Source organism: Thunnus maccoyii, chromosome 3 (assembly GCF_910596095.1).
Source record: "Thunnus maccoyii chromosome 3, fThuMac1.1, whole genome shotgun sequence".
Classification (NCBI taxonomy): Eukaryota; Metazoa; Chordata; class Actinopteri; order Scombriformes; family Scombridae; genus Thunnus; species Thunnus maccoyii.
This window is the reverse complement of record NC_056535.1, coordinates 3,636,197-3,655,958: the sequence shown is the minus strand read 5'-3', so window position 1 is coordinate 3,655,958 and position 19,762 is coordinate 3,636,197.

Here is a 19,762-nt window from a genome sequence, read left to right as displayed (position 1 = left end):
GGGAGAAAAAATAATAATTTCAAAGAGGTCAACACTTGACGTTGAATGAAAACTTCAAATATAATCCAGGATTTTGCAGAGTCATCCAATATCAATACTCTGTCTGGTGATAGGGTTGATGTAAGCTTTGTTAAAGGTGTTAGGTACAGCATGGCAGGGGATTGTGCAAATATCGGGCGATTCCTTCTCATTTTCTGTCAGTGATCGTTCTGGGATGGTGGCCAACAAAACTGATTCAAGAATGTTCCACATAAATTCTCAAGTACCCACTTTGACCACAAGTGGTTGTAATGACACACCAGAAATGTTCGAATAAAGATGATAAATGAAATCATTATGTGAATAAAAAAAAAAAAAAAAGAAAAATCAACTTTACTATTCTTTGTGTTTGTTCCTGATATTTATTGAGAGCAGTCTTATACCAAATAACATGCTAAGACACCTGGGAAAATGCAAGAATCAATGCTGGATGAAATTTAATCAAGTTGTGTATTCTTGAGCTTTTTTATTATCTTTTCATCCTCTAATAACACTTGGTATGAGCCTTGCTTGTGACGGTATAATAAAAGTGGGATTGTTTGTTTTGAGGAATGCACTGGGAAAAAAACCCACCATGATACAAACATATGTAGTGCTCTTCAAGAAACTTGCTAATCTACGTTTTTAGTACCAACCGTATTGTATTTGCAGTTTTTACAATATTGAAAACCAGCTAAGTGCTATCTAGGGACTGAAAGTTATTACTTAATGCTCGGTCAGATTTTTAGCTATATAATTTATTCTTTGATTAGATATCGCCTGACTTTAATCATTTTATAATGTATACCTGCAAAATTATTTTATAGTTCTTGACATTGAAGGTAGAGTCAGTGATTCTAATCCAATACACTTTTTGTCAAATTCACTGAATATCTCCTCACAGTCCTCTAGCTGTTTGTTCTGTGTATGTGCTGAAAGAATCTGGTGTTCATACACAGCACTGGCTCTGTAAATGAGCATGTAAACATAGAGGCTCGGAGTGAGCCACACAGCACTACTCCAGCTAATCAGCACCGGTGTTCGTGCTCATGCACAGGACAGGAGAAGTCATCGGAACAGCTGCAAGGATGTATAATAAGAGCTGGATGCGGCACCGTCGCTCAGCCTTGCAGCCACTTTTTCCCAGTGGTCACTCACGGTATTGCAGCAAAAAATTCCCATGCGGCCTAAAAAGCATTTTCCCCATAGACCACCATTGTAAAAGAAATGTCTGTAAAACTGTTGACAGGACCCCTCAAATTGCAAACGAGGTCAGTTATAATTCTTTCTATTATGAATGTCATGTAGGTTTTATTTGTAAAACACTCCTCAAGCCAAGAAAAGCAATTTAAAAATCTGTTACATCACTGCAATGTAAAGTCTATGGGCCGAGCAGGGGAAACACTACTGCACATATTCAGTGGACTGCACAATGCAGAAGTAGATCAGGAAGCTAGAAACTTTTTTTTCTGGCTGAGCCAAGCAATTCCTATTTTCAGTCCGGTATTTAGCTCTTATAATACATCCATTAGCAGCTGTCTGTGTGAGGACATGACAGTCTCCCATCTCCAGCACCCATTGAATGGTGGGAGGGCTGGCGAACTGGAGAGAGAGAGGCCGTGGCCAATTCACATTAAAGTGTTGGGTACAGTTATGCTTCCATTTTATTAAATGTATCAATCCACACTGAATCCAAGACAGTCTCAGAAGATCCCTCACATTTTTTTACGCCCCAGGTCTGTTTCTGTTGTGTTTAGTGAAGCGTAATCTGAGCAGACAGCTGTTTAAATCACACAAATATCCTGCTGTATATGTATTTTGAATTTATTAACTGTATCAATGAATCAATAAATCAAACACTGTTGATTTTTTCCCGTGGAGCTGACATCTAAACTATTTGGGTTCAGTAAATTTCTGCTGTCAGTCAGCCTGGTGAAGCAGTTTGTCTGGCCGCTGTCCTCTCAGCTCTCCAGGAGCTGCAGCTGACAGATGATTGCTTCTGTGAACACAGACGCTGAACGCCAGGAGCAGAGAGGCGGAGAGTGTGGATGGACTGTTGTGCTCACATGAGACAAATTTTCTTTTCCGCTCATGATAAAGTGTGAGAGGAACAGCAGTGACTCTACAGCTGATGTATCGCTTTGGATTCCGTTGCCTTGGCAATGCATGTCCATGAATTTGGGGGGCGGAGCTTCTGAACTAGTATGAAGGGAGTTGTGTGTTTGTTTGGGGGTTTAGTTCAAATATCAATAATCTCTCTCCAGAATGACTGACTCTACCTTTAATGCATTCAAGTTTGGCTAACTTTGTTTCAAGTACTTTTTGTAGAAAAACAAGTTTATTCTGTGCAATGCATTGTATTGGAAAATATGTCATTGGTTCCAGTTTCAGACACCCAGCCCGAAGTGATGCACCAGAGCGGTATTCCATCAAGCTAGGTAGAGAAAAGCCTGGCTTGTTTTGATAAGCTTCGCTAAATTAAGTGAGAGTTCCGTTCCATTACTGCGGCTTATGATTGCCTGTTCAGTAACCAAGGCAACTTATACAGCAGAACTAGCCTGCTCCATGGCAGGCTAACATTCCATTCCATTCAATTCAATTTGCACCAAATTACAACAGAGGCAGGACACTTTTCATATAGAGCAGGTCTAGACTGTACTCTTTATTTTACAGAGACCCAACAGTCCCCCATGAGCAAGGAAAAACTTCTCTTTAACAGGAAGAAACCTCAAGCAGAACCAGGTTCTAGGTGGGCGACCATCTGTCTTGACCGGTTGGGTTGAGGGAGAAAGGGGGAGGAGGAGAGGGGAGAGAGACACACAGAGAAGCATAACAGTAACAATAATAACAATAATGATAATAATAACAGAGATATGACAGTGATGATGGAAACAGACTCCCAAAAGACATTTCCATCAAGTGTCTTTTGGTGCTCACATCACTTGTCCGTGTTCAGAAACATAAGATGGAAGAACTGTGAGGGACTTTTACAAAAAAACATATTTCAGTTAATCCCCATTTTATTCATGGTCACTTTTGTTTTGGAGTGAACCCTTTTAGTTTAAAGCTTAGCATTTAATACTTAATTCAAGAAATAAAATTGTGCCAATGTTGTTTTGAAGTTATTTATTTATTTGTTTATTCACTCATTTTGTTCAAGCTGTGAAGTCAAAAAGAAAATTAAAGTCCAAACCATGACCCTCTGCTGTGTTTAAACGTATACAGTGGAAATCGCTATGGATATGGATCAAAAAGCTCAGGACGGAATCATTCCTATACAACATTCATGCTGTTTAAATAATTTGCTTATAGTAATCAGGTAGTCCACTTACAGTGTTCATTTAGAGTTTTTTCATATATGACAACATATGGAAAAAAAAAATTAAAACAGTAATTCTATGTTTTGTACTTCATTCCCATGATAAGTGGCACCATTATTGCCTCGTAGTAACCAGTAGTAACCGGTTAACCAGAAAAACGAAGTCTCTCAAAGCTCATGACAATAAAAGGGGGGAAAGAAATCTAAGGAAAGGATCACCACTCTGTTCACTTGTTCTGCTGCCGGGGAAAAGAAGGAACTTGTCACTGGCAAAAGTCAGAAACCACTACTTCAAAAATGTGTGCACTCTGTATTTGAAACAGCTGTGTTGTATTTTGAAACAGCCAATAAAATTCAGTAAATACTGAAGCTGTCCGTTTCATTACTTTATATTCATGTAGGCTGATAAATTGGCTATACAAATGTCAATTAGATGGTATTCTGAATGAGAAATAAAGAAAAAAAAATCGATTATAATAATCATCCACTTATAGTGATATTTGACCCAGACAGACGTAATCACTACTGTACTTATATCCTTCTCCAGTTTCTTCATCTCCAACTGCAACTTCTTCATTTTAACTTTCAATGACCCTTGTAAATCGAACAGACATCCTGCGAAAGAGAAAATGTGTCAAAGAGTAGATGATTATGTAGCTGGTAATGATAAACTGGTAAGTTGGTTCTCCTAAGTTGTCTATACCATCATTTTAAACATACATCCGATATTATCTAGCCTACTGATAATATAGCCCTAGTCAGTGATCTGAATGTTCATTTATTAACAAATAAAGATAAAACCATAAATAGTCCAGGGTTTAAACTGTCAACCTTCTGGTTACAAATTCACTCGTCTAACCTTTAGGCCATCACTACCAACCATTTGTTTGTCAAGCCATCTCCCTCACCTTGTTGGCTGCCATCAGCAGGTTTGTTCCACTGCTGAGGAGAACAATGCTCTAGTTTTCTCTTCTTTTTGTCACATAGTATCTTCTTTTCAACAATGGACTGTCCTGGGCTGCTTATATACTCCGTGCACGTGCACACTGCAAGCTTATTCAAGCCTGGCTAGAGTTAACGTTGACTAGACACGGCTGAATTGTGTTAGTGGAACGGCTTGAGCTTCAAGTGAAAGTTAATGTTAATTCTAGCCAGGCTTTTTCAAGTAAGTGCAGCTTTCTTTAGCTGCGTTGATGGAATACCCCTCAGATTACTTTGCATTGCAGCTGCAGTACAGTATGTATATCTGTGCATGCTGTTGTTTTTGGCAAGAGAAACAATTTCTACCATGAGAATGAATGAATCTCATGGAAGAAGTTGAGGGATTTTAGTGGTGCACTTCATCAAAGTTGAAGGAAGAAAATGCATCACCAGGAAAAACGACAGGACATACAAACATAAACATGCATTACTGATGTGTCAGTGATATTCAACAGGCACACCAAGAAATGGAAATCATTTTCTTCACATTTGATTTTTGAACCAGGCCTCTGTTATGAAATGTGCTGAACAAATAACTGAACTACAAAAAAAATGTCACATCTGGAATGTCTGTAACAGAAAACATGGAAGTCTACACTCTGATCCTGTCTCATCCTTGGGTGTGTCATGGTCCCTGGTACTCTCTGTGTCCACTGCTTTTGTCTGGCATCTCTGAAAATGTAAATTAAAATAAATAAAATAGAAACAAGAAAAAAACATGTAAGCTGTAAAGATGTGAATAGCATACCTGGCAGTTGGTTTTACTGAATGTACAAAAATAAAAATAACATGGTAAGGACACGACTTGTTTAAATGTGTACATGATTAAATAAGGAATCCAAGCCTAACATGTGTCAAGACTATTTCTGTATTTCTAGTGGGTTTCCACATGACATGGGTACATTTAAATAAGTCCCATGCATGGCAGGGCTAAACTTGGACATTTATGGGTCTCAGCCAAAAATGTTTGAAAATCCATCTGGAGGACAAAGCTGAAGTAGTAAATCGTTTTCTGATTACAAAATTAGTGAATTCAGAGCTAACGATTAATGTGGAAGACTGGATACCAATGAAGGAATTGAACATGTACATGTTACATAACTGGAGGGAACAAAATGTGTTTGGCCATTGCCAAAATTGAAAAGGAAAAATATGCACTTTTGAAATTCAGAGTTTTTTAAATGTTCCTTTTTGTATTTTTCGTTCATTAACACACATCAGAGGAAAAGAGGACGGAGTGTGATATTTATTCACACAGCCCACCTTTATTTTCCATTTCTGCAGAGGTGCCTATATCATTTCAATGGCATTCAGTGATGTCTATAATATAATGTCTTTGTGTTTCCAGCTGCACATGTCTGAGTTCTATTTTTTTCCTCCTGTCTGTCATAGATCTGTTTATAGTGCTGAGTGAACTTAAAAATTCCCCACAAAGAAATCTGACATATATGTGATCATTTTCCTTGTGACCGCAGTCTGAACTATCTGTACTTGATGATATAAATTATCAGGTGAGTGGGATACAGTCTGTGACAGCTGTAGGGAAAGAGACACTGGGAATCATTCCAGATATATGACAACATTTCACATCAGACTTACACTGTTTCGTCTAAACAAGGAACATATAATTCTACCCTGAAGGCTCAGAAGAAGCAGTCTGGAAATGTCTGGAAGAAATCAAAAATCAAACAAACTGAAACTTCTCCCACAACTTAAACTTTTAGCTCTGGATATTGTCTGTTCTAGTTTTTAGCCATGCTAGCAGCATGTCGATCAGCTGGTCAGAGCACCACTTTTGTCCAGACTAAAGTATCTCAACATCTGTTCGGTGGATTGCCATGAAATGGCAACTGACATTGATGGTTCCCACAGAATGAGTCCTGCTGTGCTCCTCTAGCACCACCATTACTTTGACGTTTGTGGTTTTGAGTGAAATGTGGTAACAACTATTGGATGGACTGTCATGAATTTTGCTACACACATTCCGGTCCTCCTCAGCATGAATTGTGATCACTTTGGTGATCCCATAACTTTTCATATAGCACCATCATTGTGAACTTGCTAGTTAGCTTACAAATGTTGGAAATGGGAAAGAAAAGCTATCTCTGTACTTGATATTGTTTCTTTTTTCATCCAACTACCAATAAGAAAGCAACCAAGCGTGTTTTCAACATGTCACAGTACTCCCTTAAAGCTGCATTAATTGTTTCTTTTGGCCACTTGGGGACAGAGGAACTCCGAAACAAGGTGACTGTTATCACCTAAATGTCATGGCTAACATTATCAAATTATTGTCCATTTACACATCCAGTGGATGTGGAACAACGTTAGCATTAATATTGAGTCATGTTTCTGGTAACATATTGAATGCCAGTCCAATATTCATTCTCCTTTCAGCTCTGGTTTGCTCTACATCAGTTCCTATGAAAAATATCTGGCTTTTTAAAATTTCTTCACCAGGCTGGATAGGGAGTGCACAACGGGTTTAACAGCTGTTGGGGTTTTTTTGCTGAAAACAGCTGCTACTGGAAAGTGGACTTAACCAAACACAGTTGGGGATAAGACTCTGTGGGTTCACCACCTTTCACAATACAACATGCTCATTTGATTAATAGACATGTATATAGTTTTAGTTAGGGGTTTTGAGATGAGATTTCTACCTCTACCACAATACAATAAAGATGAACAGAGTTTTGTATGTGATGTTTATTTCCACAAAAAGCATCAACTGACTCTGCTGTTTCTGGTTGGTTTTCTTATCTAACTATTCAATGCTGTGTGTAACACAAAATAAATTCCATTCATCAATATTGTAGGCAGAAATCTCAAAAAGGCACATAAAACCAAAAAATATCTGTGCTAATAGTAAGTGGGAAAATGTTTTGTGGTAACAGGAGTGAACCAACCTTATAAAAAGTATTTGCAGGCAGGTAAATGGCAATTATTCAGAATGATTATCCATTATGATGGTCTTTCCTAAATCTAGTTCCAGAGCAGCAAAGATGAGATATAAGATTTTCCAACAAAGGCTTTGTAGATTAAAAAAGAAAGAAAGAAAGAAAGAAAGAAAGAAAGAAAGAAAATTTGTGGTTATTGGTTAAAGAACTTGTCTTGGTTATAACTTGGTTCAGACTTGCTAAAAAGTATTTTCAGACTTTTTAGCAAGTCTGAAAATACTCTTTATCACTTTGCTAAGCGTGTCAGGGCTCACCCTGTTTTATGACAGAATACAGACTGGTTTTATGTCCAAGTAGTTTTATGTCTGTTGCCTGGTGTCAGCAGCAGGATGGACCTGACAGCTTCGGGTCTAGGCTGGTCTATTTTAAGGAACCAGCTAATCAACAACATTACCAAATGCATGTAGACAAAACTCCAGAGAGGTATCACTTGTAGAAGTTTTAACTGTAAAGAAAAAATAGGGTTGCACACTCTTGATCCCAATGTGAAAATGATTTTATCCCTCTAATGTCTTTTTGCCAATGTTTCCATCAAGGCATAACAGAGAGAAAAATGTTAGGATGTACATAGGTTTGGGAACAGGTGTTCACAATCACAAAGGGAGTTCAAAAAATAAGTTTCTTACAGATTATATGGAAGATTGGAAACACCCTCTATACAATAGCCTGAAAAATACCATACCTGTTTCCAAACCTACTCTTCAATGTCAGATTCAATTTAGGTCCTCGAGTTCAACAGAACCTATTTCATAGAGTTGGATGGGAGAAGTCATACCTCTCATAGTGCAGAGAATGTTTGCTGTCTCAACCACAAAATCCACCCTCATGTTTCTGTAACTTTTATACCAGTTTAAAGCAGGACAACTTACTGAATGAAGCAAGACATTAGAATATTGTTAACATGGGACTATTGTAAGATTGCATCTGGTAAAAGTTTCAGTTTATATGTACAATATATATACTACATATAATGTATATAGAGGAACTCCACTGATTTTACACATTGAAGTGTGTTTCCAGGAGTTGGGGAATACTACTGCATATCTGAAAAAAGTAGTATAAAGGCTTTTGTGCCTCCAGAGGCAGAGTTGAATTTTCACTGAGGATCAAATACAGTTTCAGAGCAACTGAATTCAATTTCATAATTTTACATTCAGTTTCAAGCTTATTTGAATTGAGTTCCAAACTAATAAATTCAATTTCAAATGACGCTATTCAGATTCAGTTTTCAATGCAATTATTCAAGTTAAATACAAATTCAAATTATGTGATTCAAAATCAGTTTTTTAATGCAATTATTCAAGTTGGGCAATTCAAAATCATATAGAAATGGTTCAAATTCAGTTTCTACTGATATATATTTCTGCCCATAAAGTGTATAACATATTTATTTACATTTATAGTGAGGAATTCAGATAAATTGCGTGAGAAATTGTGAACATATGTTTTTGTTTGTTTAAAAAAAAATACACCCACAAGAATTTTCTCACCCTCAATAAAGATTCACCTTCCAAGAAAAGTTAAGAAGCCTTGGCAGTCCTGCCACCACAATGGAACACGCACAAATATAATGAAAAGGTTCTTTTTCTCTTGTGTGCTTTTAGTGCTGAAAACACTCAAATCTGCAGTCAGAAAAGATGATGGTAATTTATTTTGACTTGTGTGGTATATCACCGTCAATACATCATTATCATTCCCCGAGCAGAACACTAGCCCCAAGGGACCGCAGCCTGGTATCATCACACCATCTTGTATGACATCCAAACACTTGAGGTTGTGGCTCTGCCGTCATGATGAGTGATGACTCTCACAGAGCAAAGAGAGGTGAGCGAGAGATCTTTTACAAATCTCTGGGGTTGTAATAAATCTCTGCACTGCTCTCTTATAACATACAGACATCAGTCAGTTGGTGCATTATAATCAACACCAGTAGCCTTTGTTTTGGACAGATGAACTGTAAAAGTGTAAAAACAGAGGAGCAGATGACAAGTTAAGGACAGAAATGATAGCTTTGTTCAATGAAAACTTTACACAATGAAAAGTCTGGTTGCTGTCAGGCATCCAAATCATTTTATGAAACTCAGGGAGAGGATTTTGAAATAGTTAAATAAGAAAGCATCTGGCTGAAAGTTAAAATTTCACGGGCAGTAAACACCGTCTTTGAAGTGTATATCCCGACTCACCATCCTGACCTCTGTACCCTCATGTTCCACATTGGTATGTCAGTGTCAAAAGTCCTTCCTGCCCCATATAATCCTCTCCTATTCACCTTTTTTGTGCATGGAGCACATTTCAGCACTTTTCCAAAGATTCTGCTGCTTTGAGCCTGGAGTTGAGGATTCAACTTTCAGATGCTGTCAAAATTGGTCCTCTTGGTTTCCAAATCAAGTAAGTAAGCAGGTTATTGTTGGCTTTCTGCCTTAACCTGATACCACCATCATGTAAAACTGAACCCTGGTTTCAGTGTGGTAGGGGATTAGAGAAATTTCATAGTTTTCCCAGCTCCCTCATCTCTCCTGGATAAAAGTAGACTTCTCGTTTATGTATCCACATAACAAGGTTTCCAACATGTGCACGACACAGATTTCAGGGAAAGTATTGCAGCAGTGAGGCGCAATGAAAGAAGAGATTATCACACATAGATGTATTCTTATACTCAAAATAACTGAAAGAGTAGGTTGACATTTTTAAGTCTCATCCAAGCGGCAACTACCACGTCTTGAGACTGAAGCCAATATGGAAGTACCTCAAAGTGCCACCAACAGCCACTAGATGCTCCAACTGATTCCCATTCAAAAAGCATCAACTTCTCTCAAGAAATAATATTAGTTATTTTTTTCAATGAGTCATTATGGTCTCAGCTGCTAAATTCAGGCCCTCTAATAAGTGTGCTGTTGGTCATTTTGGAAATGATTGCTCAATTAATAAGATTTGAAGACTTATAGTAGCTTTGATGTCTATCGTGTGGGTGTTGATTGACAGCAGTGATTGACAGTTGGCTCACCTGCTGCTCTGCCCGGCTCCAGGATTCATACTGAGTCAGACTATTGTTGTAATATTTTGGTAAGTTTAATGTTACTTGATAACAATACCTGCAGTGTTAGCATAATTTAACTAAAGTAGCTAACGTTAGCCCCAGTTTGCTTGGGTCCGAGGTAGCAGGGCGTGATTCCAGAGCATGAAAGGCAACAGCCTGCACTCCTTATTTGGAAGCTCCTGGCTACAAACGGAAAAGATGGTGCCGACCATAAGCCGCAACTCTGGGCTTCAAACTGTCACACCTCGCTATATCCATCTTTATATACAGTCTGTGGTCTCATCTTAAAACAAGACTTTCATGTCTGGTGTCATTTAATCAAGCCAATAAACTCAAATATCCTTGCAAATTACCTATTGAATCTGAGCATGGTTATAGTCTCACCCTGCTCTTGAAATTCAGCAAAACTCTCCTCGATCAGTATGTTGACATGCACACAAGAAATTTGACTATTTTAAATAGTCAACTGCACAGCTATGAAAATAGACTTATTTAGGAAGGGATGACTTCACACTGAGTATGGACTGAAGAAATGAGTACTGTGACAAAAAATTGTTTTTCGATGTACGTATGGCAATGTAAGTATTCAAGACAGACAAGATAAAGTGTAAACCTAACATTAAATTCTAATTAAAGTCAGAGTAAAACAGACATTAATTGGCCTTTGTAAGTGTAAATAAGCCACTTTCCATATCTGAACACACACGTACCGTAAGAAAAACCTGATAAGACAGATTTCGACTGATCTATTGCATATCGTATATGCAGATTTTACAGTAACCACATTACTACAGTTCATGTTACGTACTGATCAATGAGAGGAAAGCTAAGCTGAGTTCCAAGAACATGGTTGGACTTGTACCATGTTCAGTTTCAGTGGATAATTTGCAGGAGAGTTTGAGTTTATTGGCTTGGTTACCTGACACGGGTGTCAGCTAATTTCATTTAGTATGTATCCTGTGAGACTAACAGGATCTCTATTGGATTCATAAACCTTGAACAACAACCAAAAAATACTTAATCAGATTGCTCTAAGGAAAAATAACCAGCTGCTCTTTCCTATCCAGGCAACTCCTGAGAGAGTGAAAATGTGCATGAAAGGTGAATTCAATAGACCTCATGCTGTCTTGTGTATTTCTCTCTGATTTGTTCTGGTTATTATCTTGTTATTTATACCGCATTTTGCAGAGCAAAGTCTGACAGAGGAGGTCAGTGTCTGTGTAATGTCGCTTAGTGATGTTTGAAAGACACTGCTGGTTAGATTTCATGACCCGTTGCTTGTTTTACATTTTACATTGGCATTCTTGTTGTGCCAGAAGATACACAACCAATTTATTATTCATTCCTTCCGAGGAGTCAGCATTTCTGTGTTGAGTTAAAGTGCCGCAAATCACTGCAGCTGGCATGAGTTGAAACAATATTAATACAAGAAAGATGGAAACCAAAGTCTGTGACCCATTCTTCTTCTTTGTATTTTTATTTTTTGCTTCAAGCTCTGCACAGCAGCCTGTGAGGTGAAGACCTCACAGGAGACTGCAGCTCCCCTCACTCTGCACACAGCTTTCAAATGACGTTGGCCTCAGAAATATGACCCCACGATGGTCTTTACAATACAAGCCTCTAACTGGTGGAGAGACAAGAAGGGAAGTCAGAGGGAGGCAGAGATACCCACTTATCTCTCACAACATTTGAGCTGAATATTGTATTGAGTGGCATTACTGTATGTTATTCGGTCCAGCTCTGTCAAATGTGCCTTCCAACACAAGACAAGACTTCCTAAACTGTTAGGAAGTCATCCAGCCAGACTGATATAAGCGTCTACAATTTCGAATGCACGCTGTGTGCTTTATGCACATGGCACAGCATTTTTGTGTAGGGAGGATATAATGATAACTAATATTCTTTTTTTCACATCAGACCTTTAAGATATTACAAACAGATTCCAACTTTATCCAGTGAAATGATTTCGAATAAAGCAGCCATCCTTAGGATGAGTCCTGACCACCATCTGAGCAATGAGAACATTTTGTTTCCTCTAGACAATTAAAATGCTTTTTTTCTGTCCTGTCAAGTTTATTATTACAGGGAGTTTTCAGTTTTGATGCTTAAATGCATTGTTGCATAATATTTGCAGCAATATTTGTGGCTTTACATTGAATGCACCCTCTTTAATCATTAAATCAAATAATCAAAAATATAGCAACAGATAGTAATAATGCTAACACATTACCCTTAGTTACTTTGTTTTGTCTTATTGCTCAGATGGGCCAGAATACTGCACACAGACAGGAATAAATCTTGATCTAAATCATTAATTCAGCCACTAAAAAGATATTCTCTGCCATTAATAGCATATTATTGGTGTAAAATTTGAGGTGTATAATTGCATTATGGTATTTAACAGTACTTGTGAACCTTTTTTCTGAAAAAAATACACTGGGGTATTTAAAAGGTCAGTTCAAACCAATTATTATAAACAAAAAATTCTCTCGTAGCTCTAGAGGTATCTCTTCATGGTGTCTCTGAGATTTCTGCCTCTACCCCAATATGATGGAGGTGAATGAATTTTCACTTGTGCCGTCACAGTATTGAAAAAGCATTTAAAAATCTTTGATCGTGTTGCCTAATTGTGACTTAACAATATGTCCCCCAAGATCCTTGAGATCTTTCATTCTTATGAAAGTGCTGGGATGAAGGGCATTTGGACTATGTGTCCTCCACCCTGATGATAGCTTCATAAATTGTGTATCATATTCTCAGATATTCTCTTTAGCTGTGACTTTGGTAGGATTGCCGCTACAAACATTCCTGTAGATAAGCTATATATTCCTGCAGGTTTGATTTGTTTTCATTCATTGCAAAAACGCAATTTCCTTCACTAATCCATGTTTCCCATTCTTCTTTGTCATATTCTAGCTCCTTCACTTTGGTATGCCATACACAGTGGGATCTCAATGTAAACTACAGGTCTATCTGTATATGGGGCCCAGTGAGAGCTTTCTATCACCTACTTCGTTTGACTAATGCAAAGATGTCAGGCGCACAAGATCACATGGTCATTGTTTTATAAGTCATGTTTGAAGTTGAAGAGTGCATAGAGACCAGACCAGACTGCCGTGTCTCTAAAGGAACTCATTTGTCTGTCAAAGACAATCATCATATGTGAGGCAGAATGCAGGAAGCTGCGGTCTCCTGAGCAATGAGTATGCTGTATGTGTTCTCTGAGCTCTCGATGTCAATGTATTTCTTTTTCTTTACATTTAAGACTTAAACAGTGTATTTTTCCACAAGGGAGGGTCAGACATAGTTCAGCACCAAAAGGTCAATGTGTAGCATGTGCAGGATTAATGAATTTATCCTCCCATACAGGTGCTCAGAATGCTTAATGTTAGCTTAACATACTGGGGAAAACGTCATGACATACTCTACATCACATAAATTGTTGAAACTAAGCACAAAGGAGTATTTTACAGCCTTTTCACACCTGACTGTCCGAACCAAGGTTCATGGTTTTGTTACATTGTATACATCTGATCTGGTTAGTTTTGGTTTCATATTGCAATTATATGAGCACACTAAAGATCTTTACATGACATACCTACGTCTTGTCGTCATCACCTACGTGGGCTGCGTGTACTTGACATTGATTGGTTTGTAGACGGGCGTGTGTCTGACGCCGGCGGGTAGCCTTCTATCACTGTTTGAATTAATGGAGAAAAATGAGCAAACAGGTTCATTTCGTTGCCATTCTATTATATTATTATACTATACAAACTACAGTTTCTTTATCTTCAGGTGGCATTGCTCACCCATCCTATCATATCTTTTTTCTCATCTTCTCCAAACATAGATTGAAAGTGTTGGCATTTTTTTCCTGTTGACTTTTTATAATGTCATCAGACCTTATTTCAATTAAAAACTTGGTCTCCTCCTCTCAACCTGTGCTTCCGTGGCTCATTTTTCCTTTTTCCGGTTCTGACGATAGCCAGCCAGAACTTCCTGTAATTGGTCCAAATGTCCGAACCATCCAAAAATTGTTTTCACACTAGAAACAAACCGAACTATGGTTCAGTTTGATCCTGACCAAGACCACCTCTTTTCGCCGGACCAAGGTTTGGCTATTTGGTCCAGATGGTGGACCCGGGGAGGTTTCACACCTGTAGTTTTGGTTCAGATCAAACTGAAAAGTCTGAAAGTCCAGACCAAATGAGGTAGGTGTGAAAGGGCCCTTAGTCATAGTGATAAAAGGTCAAAAAGGTGTATGCTGTGTAAAAGTTTGTGTGTTTGTTTTTTTCTGAGCGCCATCTGCTTTTTTCAGTTGTTCCCAATGAGGAGAGAGTGTATGTGTAAGCATGTGGCCACCTAAAGAAAAGTGTCACACCCAGCGTCTTTTGTCAGAAGGCTTCTAGTTGAAAATTTCTGAACTTTTCAGAAAGGTGCTGGTGTCGTCACTGTCGCTCCTTTTCAGGCAACCAATCATATATTAGATGAGGCGAGGCTCATCACCCTGCTGACCAAGAAAATGGAGGTGCTGGTGAGTGTTGTCATAGAAATTGTCAAGATGTTGTAGAAACAAAATCCAATATATCCCACAGCCTCTTCATACAGTGTCAGTTGTCTCCTCTCTCTACAGAATACATTGTTATTTGTCACTATTGTCAGACAACAGTGGTGGGTAGTAACCACTTTACATAGGTTACTGGTACTTTAAGTATTTCCATTTTAGAAGATAATTTAAAATCTTAGGTAATTTAGAATTTTACTCCACTGCATTTATCTGATAGCTGTAATAATGAATTAATGCTGCTTTGCAGATAATACTTTAAACCTGCTAACATAAGCTCATAAAATGCATTTCATTGCTAGAGTTTAAACTACCAGCTGCAGCCTACATGAAGTAGTCACTGTCACAAAAAACATTTTTCTGCTTTTTAAAAGAAGAGTCCTAAAGCCAGAAAACTGACTAAAGCTTCTGTGGAGATACATGTTTAAGATACATATCGGAGCAAGTTGGTGCACGTTCACCCATATGCAGCCTACAGCAGCTGCATAGTTCCAGCTTGTAAAGTAATGTCAGTTACATTAGATAACATTAGCCACGATAAGCTACAAATCATATCAGACCAAATGTGTAAAGGTAAAGTAAAGTAAAGGTGTGTTTTGCTGCTTAAGAATTCAGCCTTTGTAATGTGTTATTCATTGGTCTTGCTTTAAATACATTTTGCTGCTAATACATATTTGCACTTGTGTATCAAATGCCTAATCAAATCTAATATCTTCTAAAGATCAGAAATGCATATTTTTACTTTGTCTACTTGAAGCCACACCAGCCTGTTACAGCCTGATGACACACCAGGATATTTCAAAATTGCCAGATTTCAAAAATCTGCATTTTAAAAGTGGTGTAGCCGACAACACGTGTATGTTTGCAGTTTATACATACAGTATACAGTAGTACATATACTGTATACATATACTGTATACAGACATATACTGTATACATATACTGTATACAGACATATACTGTATACATATACTGTATACAGTATATGTACCGCAGCATATCTGTGTATCTGCATACATATGTAATATAAGCTACAATAAAATTTCAAAAGCTTAAAAATGAAAAATAAAGTTTTCTACAGATATGTTGAAGATCCTTTCCGCATTAAAACAAGATATTTTTCATGTTATTTTTCTTGTCATCACTACATACCAAATTATTCTGTTTAACAAGAAACTTTTCTTGTTAGAACAACATTAATTTATGTTGTTACATCACAAAATGTTCTCGTTATTACAAAAAATCAGTATATCTCATTTGTAAAACTGGAAACATGACATGATTCTCATTACAATAACATACTGACTTATCTTATTAAAACAAGAAACTTTCTTGTAATAACATGATAAGCGGGTATGTTCATATGCTGGACACTTTAAACAAGAAATGCTGACTTTGCAATCTGTCTTTTGATATGAGAAAGACAATTTTATTCATCCCCTCCAGTAATGTTTTAAGACATATAAATATACTCCGCTTTGAATAATAACCTGTGCCTCATGTTTTTTCCACAAAAAAAGTTAAATTACTTTTCACAAATTCCTAAATTTACATCTACTCCTTCCTCATTGAAAAATACAGAATCTATGAACATATGAATATGTAAACATTTTTCAGTTTAAGTGCTGAATGAAAGATGTCTCCTACTTCACTGAAAAGTCCATTCTCAGTGTCTGTACACTGGAGACTTCAAGTTTTCTCATCAAGTTGTTGATTAAACTGAGATTAAAGGTGAGCACAGAGAAACTTTTCCCCTTTCAGCAGATGAATGCGGAAACAAACTCTGCACATGTTCTGCACAGTGAAGCTCAAACATTCAAGAGAACAATACGCAAAACACATTTGTGACTGGAGGGACTTTAAATATTTTGCATTGTATGGCTCGTACTTTCTAAACATAGTGGCAGAACATGACTTAACATAAGAAAACTACACTCAACCTGATTTGAAATAATAAGACAAACTAAAAAAAAATAAATAAATAAAAAGAATTCACTCAAAAAAAAATAAAAAATAAATAAACATGTCAACCCTTATGTATATTGTGAGCCTGGGATATACATCAATAAGCCTGCTACTAGTAAATTAGGCATGTGTCAGACAAACAGTTACAAAATACAGACTATGCACACACAGGAAATTTCCATAAGTATATTTCAGGGAGGAGTTGCATAAGGACCCTGTAAACCATTCAAAGTTTTGTTTTCACAAGTGGAAAGTGATTGCAGATGTCGCACCTTGTTCACCCTGTCAAGGGATGCAGGCTGGAGGTGAACAGCAGGAGCGAGGACCAGTTTCTCTCTCTGACCTGACTGGACGCTGAGGGAGAAGCTTTCTCAGCGGAAACATTTCCCACCCAACACAGGACAGCACGCAGGCCAAGAGGAGACTGCTAGTGTCCAGAGACTGAAAAGTTTGTATTCATTCTTGCCGAAAAGTCATGACATTTGGCGTAGTCTGCTGGCAACATCAAAATAGCTTAATTCCTCCAGTGTTTAGTCAATATGAACAAAACACACTCCGTGCTGGGGTCGAATTTGTCATCATCTCATCTTGTCTTGTAGGTGGTCTGTTTCATGACGATCATCAGTCATCACCTCTCATACCAACGTAGTTAAAGGCAGTTGCTTGTATGATGTAAAACTTTAAAAGCCTCTATCTTAATGCAGAGAGAACACAACTTTGATGTGAGCAGGAGTTAAACCACAGCAGCTGGAACTGGATTTGACAGCTTTACAGAGATTTTGGGAGTATTTGGCCTGGGTTGATCTTCAGGTTGCTTTACACGCCTGTGGGAGGAGGTAAAGCCAGACATATTCATAAACTTGCCGCAGAACATTGTATCTGCTGTTCATCATGTGAAGTCCACAGCAATGTTAGCGCCTCACTGAGTTTGTTGTGAAAATGTGAGAGACAGGTATGACATGCAACACAGTTTAACACCAGGGATGGTACGTTTATATGGTATGCATCTCAACCAAATGGCCTACAGGGTGCCTCGGAGTGTGATTAGTTTTGCAGGTATTTGGTCATAAACTAAAGAATTTGACATATTGAAATTTTGCGGCTGTGGTTCAGGAGGTAGAGCGGGTCGTCCACTAATCAGAAGATCGGCAGTTCGATTCCCGGCCCCTCCAGTCCGCATGTCAATGTGTCCTTGGGAAAGATACTTAACCTCGAGTTGCTCCTGATGGCTGTGCCATCAGTGTGTGGATGTGTATGAATGATTAGATTTCCACCGATGGGCAGGTTGGGACCTTGTATAGTAGCCCCTGTACCATTCAGTGTATGAATGTGTGTGAACGAGTGAATGTGATTCGTAGTGTAAAAGTGCTTTGAGAGGTCGGAAGACCAGAAAGGCGCTATACAAGTACAGCCCATTTACCATTTACCATTTACCATTTAAAAAGTCCAGGGGGTCCAGTAACTGACGACTAAAACCTGTAGTGTGGGTACATTTAAAGTGTAGTAACAGACAAGTTAATCCCTGAATCTTGCCCTTACATGTTTACCTATCCTGTATTTATGTTGGTTCTTAACTTTTTGTATTTCCTTTAAAAAAAAATTCTGTTCTTTTTCAATTTAATGTGTTTAATATATTATATAAAGCACCTTGAATTGCCCTTGGGTGCTATACAAATAAAGTTATGTGAGTGGCGGAAGAAGTGCTCAGATGTTTTACTTTTACTAAAAAGTCCAATACAACAGTGTAGAAATACTCTGTTGCAAGTAAAAATCCTGCATTCAAAATTTTACTCCAGTAGATGTAAAAGTATATGTACTTATGATAAAGGTGGGGCTAATTTTAACAACTTTAAATGCTGCTGGGTAGGTTAATCTATAATAATACATCAGAATGTATTTATTGATTATATTTTGCAATCTGTAACTAGTAACTAAAACAAATTCAGTAAAAAGAACAATATTTCCCTCTGAAATGTAGTAGAGTAGAAACAGTAAGTAGCATAAAATAGAAATACTCAAGTACAAGTACCTCAAAATTGTATTTAAATTCTATGGTTGAGTAAATGTACTTAGTTACTTTCCACACACTTTGACACCCCTGTCTCTTTTTTCTAACATGGTTACAAGGGTTACAGGCTCAGATAACACCTTGCTTGTGGTTCATCTTAGAGGTGCTGGATGGGGTTGAGGTCAGGACTCGGTGCAGGCCAGTAATGTAATTCCACACCAAAGTGAGGAAACCATTTCTGTATGGAGCTGGCTTTGTGCATGAGAACATGTCATGTTGAAACAGGAAAGTGTCCTCCTCAAACTGTTGCTACAAAATTAGAAGCCAACTATTGTCTAAAATCATCTGTCTCAGAGCATCATTTCTCCTCTACCAACAGTTGGCACTACAAATTCAGGCTAGTAGCCTTCTCCTGGCATCTGCCAAACCCAACACCCCAGCCAATGCCTGACATCGTGCTAGGTCATCTTAGGTTTCTGTGCCACTGCTTGGCACTAGAAACTGATGCCACAAAGACCTGAATGAACAGTTCTTGTGCTGAAGTTTCTTTCTGAGGTAGTTTGGAAGTGAAAGTAGACACCGAAGGCAAATGATTTTCTGTTCTGTTCTCTATTTAAGGGAATGAGAAAATATGTCCAAACTTTTGACTGGTACTTTTGGACGGTTCCGCACCTCACGATTTAAATCCAATGCAGGAATTAGTGATTCCTTTAGGTAGCACGGCAGATAGTAAGGGTGTGGAGGTCGTGGTGGTGGATGGGAATGTAGCATATCTGACTTTCATGCAGGAGCCCACAGTTCACACCCTTTCACAGACTTGCAATTAGAGCCACGATTTCTCCTGAACCTTAACAGAGTGTTTTGGTTGCCTAATCCTAACCATACCCTAGTTCCATGTGCAGATATTGGAGAA